Here is a 6130-nt window from a genome sequence, read left to right as displayed (position 1 = left end):
AATCTTTTTATTTATGGTACAGGGTCTCACTCTTTAATCTTTTTATTTATGGTACAGGGTCTCACTCTTTAATCTTTTTATTTATGGTACAGGGTACAGCTCAGACTCTAGTGATCCTTCTGTCTCAGCCTCCCCAGCGCTGGGATTACCGGCATGCACCACCATGTCTTGTTCCAGTGGCTGGTTCAGCAAGCCCAGCACAGCATGTGGTACTGGCAATAGAACCCAGGGCCTTGCGCTTGCCAGGCAAGTACTTAGACCACCAAGTATCTCTGCAGGGCCCCAGCATTATACTGTTAAATGGGGGAAAAAAGGCTACAAAACAGGAAGTATGACTTAATTACATTATTATTAGAAATAAAACATTCTTTTGTGGGTATAAAGATCTCTAAGTAAGCAAGGGCTTTTTATTTTTATCTGTATTTAGTACAGGGCCTACAGGGTTTTACTACACAGATCAGACTCGGAGTGATCCTCCTATTTTCAGCCTCCGTAACGCTGGGATTACAGGCATGCACCACCGTCCAGTCTCAGTCTGCCATCTCAGCGCACCCCAAGAATGAGGCCAGAACAGCATGCTGGGGATCGAACCCCCAGTCCCTGCACCTGCCTAAGCAGGCACTTTAGTCTGCTGAGCTATCTGGGTGGCCCAGCAAGGGCTTTTTTAAAAAAGAAAACTATCTATCACTAGAGACTGAACCCAGGTAGTGCTGAGGCTGAGCTACAACCCCAGACTTCTTTTTGGGGGGAGGAGTACCAGGGATCAAACTCGGAACCTTGCACTTGCTAGACTGGCACTTATGCCACTGAGCTATCTCCCGGGCCCTCTTTTGGTTTTTGTTTTATTAAGTTTGAAACGAGTTTTCATTAGGGTGCCTAGGTTTGCCTCAAACTTGACAATTTGGGTGCCTCAGCCTCCTGTGTAAACACAGGCATGGACCATCACGTGGAGTGAACAGGGGCTTTATCTGCCTTATTAATTGTTGTGTTCCTGGAATCCAAAACACAGAGTAGATGCTCAGTAAATATGAAATGAGTGCACATATAAATGAATGGATAACTACAGATTAGGAACACGAAGCTGTTTTAGGATGTGTGGCCAATCTGAACAGTGATTATATATATATTGTTTGTTTGAGACAGGGTCTTGATATGAGGTTCAGGCTGGCCTTGACTTCCTGATGTTTTTCTATGCTTTCTTTCTTTCTTTGTTTCTTTTTTTTTTTTTTTTTTTTTTTTTTTTTTTGGGGACAGATCTATAGGGTGTTCAGGGTCTCACTACTAGATCGGACTTGTAAGGGCTGGGGAGATGGCTCAGAAGAATAAGCGCTTGCCTGGCAAGTACAAGGGCCTGAGTTCAGTCCCTGGTTCCACCAAACATAAATAAATAAATAGATCGGACTCGTAGTGATCCAGAAGTTTACAGCCTCCCAAGAGCTGGGATTACAAGTGCACGCCATGCACCCAGTCTCAATTGCCATCTCAGCACATCTCTGGGGGCAGGGCCCAAGGGGGGGTGATCAAAATCCACTGAGCTATATAATCCACTGAGCTATTTGGCCGGCCCTAAACGTTTTAAAGGAGCACCTCTCATGCTTCTAATTGGGACAAAAAAACAATAAAGGCATTAAAAGGAAAAGTCTATGGCTGGGGTGGGCCTCCCTGGGTAGAATGCTAGCTTCAGGCAGGGACAGTCTCCCCCTACCACAGCTCTTCCCACCCAGGTCTGAGAGTGGAGCTGCTGAGTGGAAGGGGCAGAGGATTCAGGGATCACAGCCAGCCAGGAGGGAACAGGAGACCCTGATCAAGCCTGTGACCCGCCTGAGGTCACAGGGCAGTCCCAGGACGCAGAAGCCAGGCTTGCTCAGCTACAGCCTCCATTAGATCACCTGGACACAAGTAAAGTTGCTCACACTTCTTAATTCTATTTCACACACAATCAAACGGGGGCCCAGGGTATACAACTAGACAGACAGACCCAGGGGCGGCTCCTAGACCTATAATTAAACCTCATGGGCACCCCTCCCTCATGGAGCTCCAGCCTCCCTCTTTGGCGTGGGGTGGGACTATCAGGGTCAGACCCACAAGCTGCCTGCACAAGGCAAGGTCCTTAGGATCATGACAGCCAAGGCTGGCTTCTAGGATTCTTTCTTCCCCTCCCCGCCAGGGGAAGGTGTGAACGTAGTCCCCCCTCACAAATTACGCAGTCGAGTTTCCCACATTGCTGGAAATCACCAGGGTCAGCACATTCAGAGTACAACAGATAAGCCTCACCCTGGGAAAACCACCTTCGTAATCATGGTATCTCCTGGCAGGTAAGTATGGCTTTTGGGATTCTCAAGTCAGTATCAGCAGCCTCCTGGAGTGGGTGTCCTCCAGCCCCATAGCATAGGGCTAGAGATCCACAAATATCTACGAAGCCCCCCAGGCAGCCCCTCAAAGGCCTTCCACTCTTGGGAACAGAACAGGTAGAGTCTGGGTTTGATTCTGACTCTGCCACTCAGGAGCTGTGTGACCTGAGACCAGCATTTCACTTGTTATGTTCAGGACTGAAGGCATTGGCCACTGTGGTCACTGCATGTCCGCACCATGACCCCACCCCTGCCCCTCCAGCCCACCCCCTGGCAGTGGACACAGATCAAGATCAAGCCACATATCTAGATTTCCCCTCAGTGCCTCATGAGCTCATAGGTGGGGCTTTGGGAAGTGACTAGATCATGGTTGAGTGACACTGAATCATGGGTGTGTGATTCTAGATCTATCCACTGACTGGTCTAACATAATCCTGGGTGTGGACGACGGGCTTACTAAAGAGGGAAGGCCCACCCTGGGTGTGGGTGGCACCAACCAATAGGTTTATAGCCTAGATGGAATAAAAAGGGAAAGAAGAAGGAAGACATGTTGGCTCCTGCCTGCCCTGGGCTGATTCTTCTCTGCCATGACACCCAGCAGCCAGCTAACTATGGACTGAAACCTCTACAAACTGGGAGCTAAAATAAACCTTTCCTCCTGTAACTTGTGGGTACTAGATATTTTGTCCCAGCAATGAGAAAGTAATGGCTATCATCAAGAAACCAAATAATAACAAATACTGGCGAGGCTGCAGGGTAAAAAGAAACCCTTTTGCATTGTTGGTGGGAGAGTAAACTAGCACAACCACCACAGAGAGCAGTATGGGGATTGCTCAAAAAACTAAAACTAGAAATCCCATTTGACCAAGCCATTCCTCCTTAAGGTATTTTCCTGCAAGAGTTAAAAGTCATTCTACGACAGTGATACACGCATGCCCATGTTTACAGGAACACAATGTATGGCAGCTAAATCTTGGAAACAGCTTATATGCCTATCATCAGATACATGGACAAAGAAAATGTGGTATGCATATACCACAGAATACTATTCTGCCATAAAGGAGGAGAGACTTCAGGCATTCGTGGGAAAATAGATACACTTCAAGACAATGTTGTTCCATAATTTTTCTTCTGTGAGAAACCCAAAGTGTAAGTAAAGAACAAAATATTAGATAAAGGATAGGAAGCAGGGAGATATTTCTCAGATGAGAAGGGGAATAAAACATGGGAGAGGGAAGAAAGAAAAAGGAAAGTGAGTTTAGAAAAGGGGGGGTGGGGAGATTGCTCAGTAAATAAGTGCTTGCCCAGTAAGCGCAAGGGTCTGAGTTCAATCCTCAGTTCTGCAAAAAAAAAAAAAAAAAGGAATTGAAGAAAAAAATGGAAGTAGAGGGGCCAGGGAGATAGCTCAGTAGAATAAGTGCTTGCCTGGCAAATGCAAGGGCCTGAGTTCAATCCCCGGTTCCACCAAAAAAAAAGGAAGTAGAGCATTTGCACCTGAGGGGACAAGAGTTGGAGGGAACAGTGAAGGGTGGGAAAGGGAACCAAAACCACAATTAATATGTGTTATGTACATATACAAGCACCCAATGATAAATGAAACCATTATGTACTGCAAATATATACTAATAATTTTTAAAAGGCTATTACAGTATTTCCTGGAATCCTATGCAGCCATGAAAAGGAGCAGAGTACTGATCTGCATCTTCTCCTGAGAGAACCAAGAGGCATGGTGCAGAGGGAAGGAAACCAGGCCCACAGGCTACATACTACGGGTTTTCCTGATCAAAAGGATAGGGCCAGGGCCAGGCCCAGTGGGTGAGGGAGGGGCTGGCAGGAGCACAAGGGCCCTGTTCAGAGCCCAGCTGAGTAGTTCAATGGCCAGATGTTGTTCCAACTTTGTAGAGCAACATGGTGAAAAGCGAAACTTTCTACTGTGTGTAACATTTGTTAAATGAAAATATCACACGTAATTCAAACTTCATTTTACCATCACACTTCTAGGTTTGAAATTTTCAAAATTAAAAAACAAAACAAAACAGCAAAGATGATGTCCCTAAAGATATCTTAGTAGAAAAAGCACTTGCCAGGCAAGTGAAAGGTCCTGAGTTCAATCCCCAGTACCGCAAATAAAAAAATTAAAAAACTAAAATCTTCGCGTAACTTCCTCTCGGTTCAGGCAAAGCCAAAGGCTCCTCAATGTGCTCCTCCATCTCTTGGCCTCATTCCACCTCTGCCAGGTGCTCCCTGTCCCAGCAACAACAGTCTCCTGTATTCTTTACACATACCCCCGGGGCTTTGCACCATCTGTTCTCTTCGCCTGAAGTGCTCTCCCTGTGCCACCTGGCCCATTCTTTTACCTCCTTCAAATCTTTCCTAAGAACTCCTCTGCTCTTCTGTGGTCTGTCAGGCCTGCTCCATTGGAAATCCTGAGCTTCTCTGAGAGCACACCCATCGCTCTCCGGGTTCAGTCTCCCTCCAGGCTCTAGTCTCCAGCTGACCAATGCTTCCTTTGTTTCCTTCTCCCTCCCCTCTCCATAGAACAGTGAGCTCTGGAATGGCAGGGAGTTTTATCTACTTTGTCCACTGTTGTATTTTCTTAGAACAGTGACTGGCACACAGTAGGTGCTCAGTGGTTGCTAAATGAATTCAAGACAAGTTGGATAGATGGTGCCTCATATGTATGGCCTGGGAGCTTTCACCATGTATTCATTTGGCAGCCCCAAGAAATATTAATTGCTCATTTTACTTATCTTTGTTCCAGGCTTGTATAGGGTTTAAGCACCTCAACAAACTATAAGAGATCCTAAAAGTAGGGGCGCCTAAGACAAGGAAGAGCCAGGAATGTAGCTCAATGGCATAAGTACTAGCAGGTCTGAATTAGATCCGTGGTACAAAAAAAAAAAAAAAAGACAAGGAAGAGCATGGCTCCCACCTGGGCTGCGCACACACGCACGCACGCGTTGGACAGGAATCCCCATGGTCTAGGCTACCAGGGGACAGACGCTATGTAAGTAAGTGTCATGGCAGAGATGAAAGAGGTAACATTTGGGCAATGGCACATGCAAAGTCCCAGAGGTGGAATATGGCAGCGCCTGTTCATGAAACTTCTGAGACCATGTTCTGGCCTCTCCACTCACATAAGTTCTTGGGTGACAGAGAAGACACCTGAGACACACACCCTGGGAGGAGGGCTTATCTCCCTTGCTCAGGCTCACACCCAGCCATGACTCAGCAAAGAGCAAGCCCCTCTCTGACCTCTGGACCCTTTCCTGTCTCCCTGTCTATAAAGGCTCACCTCAACCTCATCCCCAAACTCCCTAATACAGTGATCTTTTAGGAGAGAATATTCTCACTTAATATATTTCACCAAGGACTCATAACAAAGCACCTAGAACCAAACAATGAAGACAACTTCGGGGTGGGGATATAGCTCAGTGGCACATCACCTGCCTGGCAAGCTCGAGGTCCTGAGTTCCATCCCCAGTACGTAAAAAAAAACAACAGCAAAAAAAACACCTCCAATAAGTCAAAAGCAGCCAGTTAAACAGAAGACCCAATGCTATTATGGGCTACTGGACTCTTTTAGAATATTTTGCTGAGTTTACACACCTACAATATTCAATAACGGTGGGGCTGGTGAGATGGCTCAGTGGTCTAAAGCACTTACTTAGAACAAGCTAAGCAAAGCACAGGGACCGCGGTTCAATCCCCCAGCACCACATGCCAGCCAGCCCTGCCCCCTGGTGGGCTGAGCTGGCCACACACACACACACACATAA

General features: G+C 46.7%; 1 non-coding gene across 1 annotated transcript; it reads right to left on the bottom strand.

Moving 5' to 3' along the window:
* Positions 1–2164: 2164 nt before the first annotated feature.
* LOC111812398 lies at positions 2165–2323 on the bottom strand. The gene has a single exon (XR_002817906.1). It is a non-coding gene; the product is annotated as a U1 spliceosomal RNA (small nuclear RNA).
* Between the last annotated feature and the right edge of the window lie 3807 nt (positions 2324–6130).

The sequence above is a fragment of the Octodon degus genome, unplaced genomic scaffold (genome assembly GCF_000260255.1).
Source record: "Octodon degus isolate 3935 unplaced genomic scaffold, OctDeg1.0 scaffold00122, whole genome shotgun sequence".
In the NCBI taxonomy this organism is placed as follows: Eukaryota; Metazoa; Chordata; class Mammalia; order Rodentia; family Octodontidae; genus Octodon; species Octodon degus.
The sequence above is the reverse complement of the archived record's forward strand: the minus strand, read 5'-3'. Positions and strand labels throughout refer to the sequence as shown.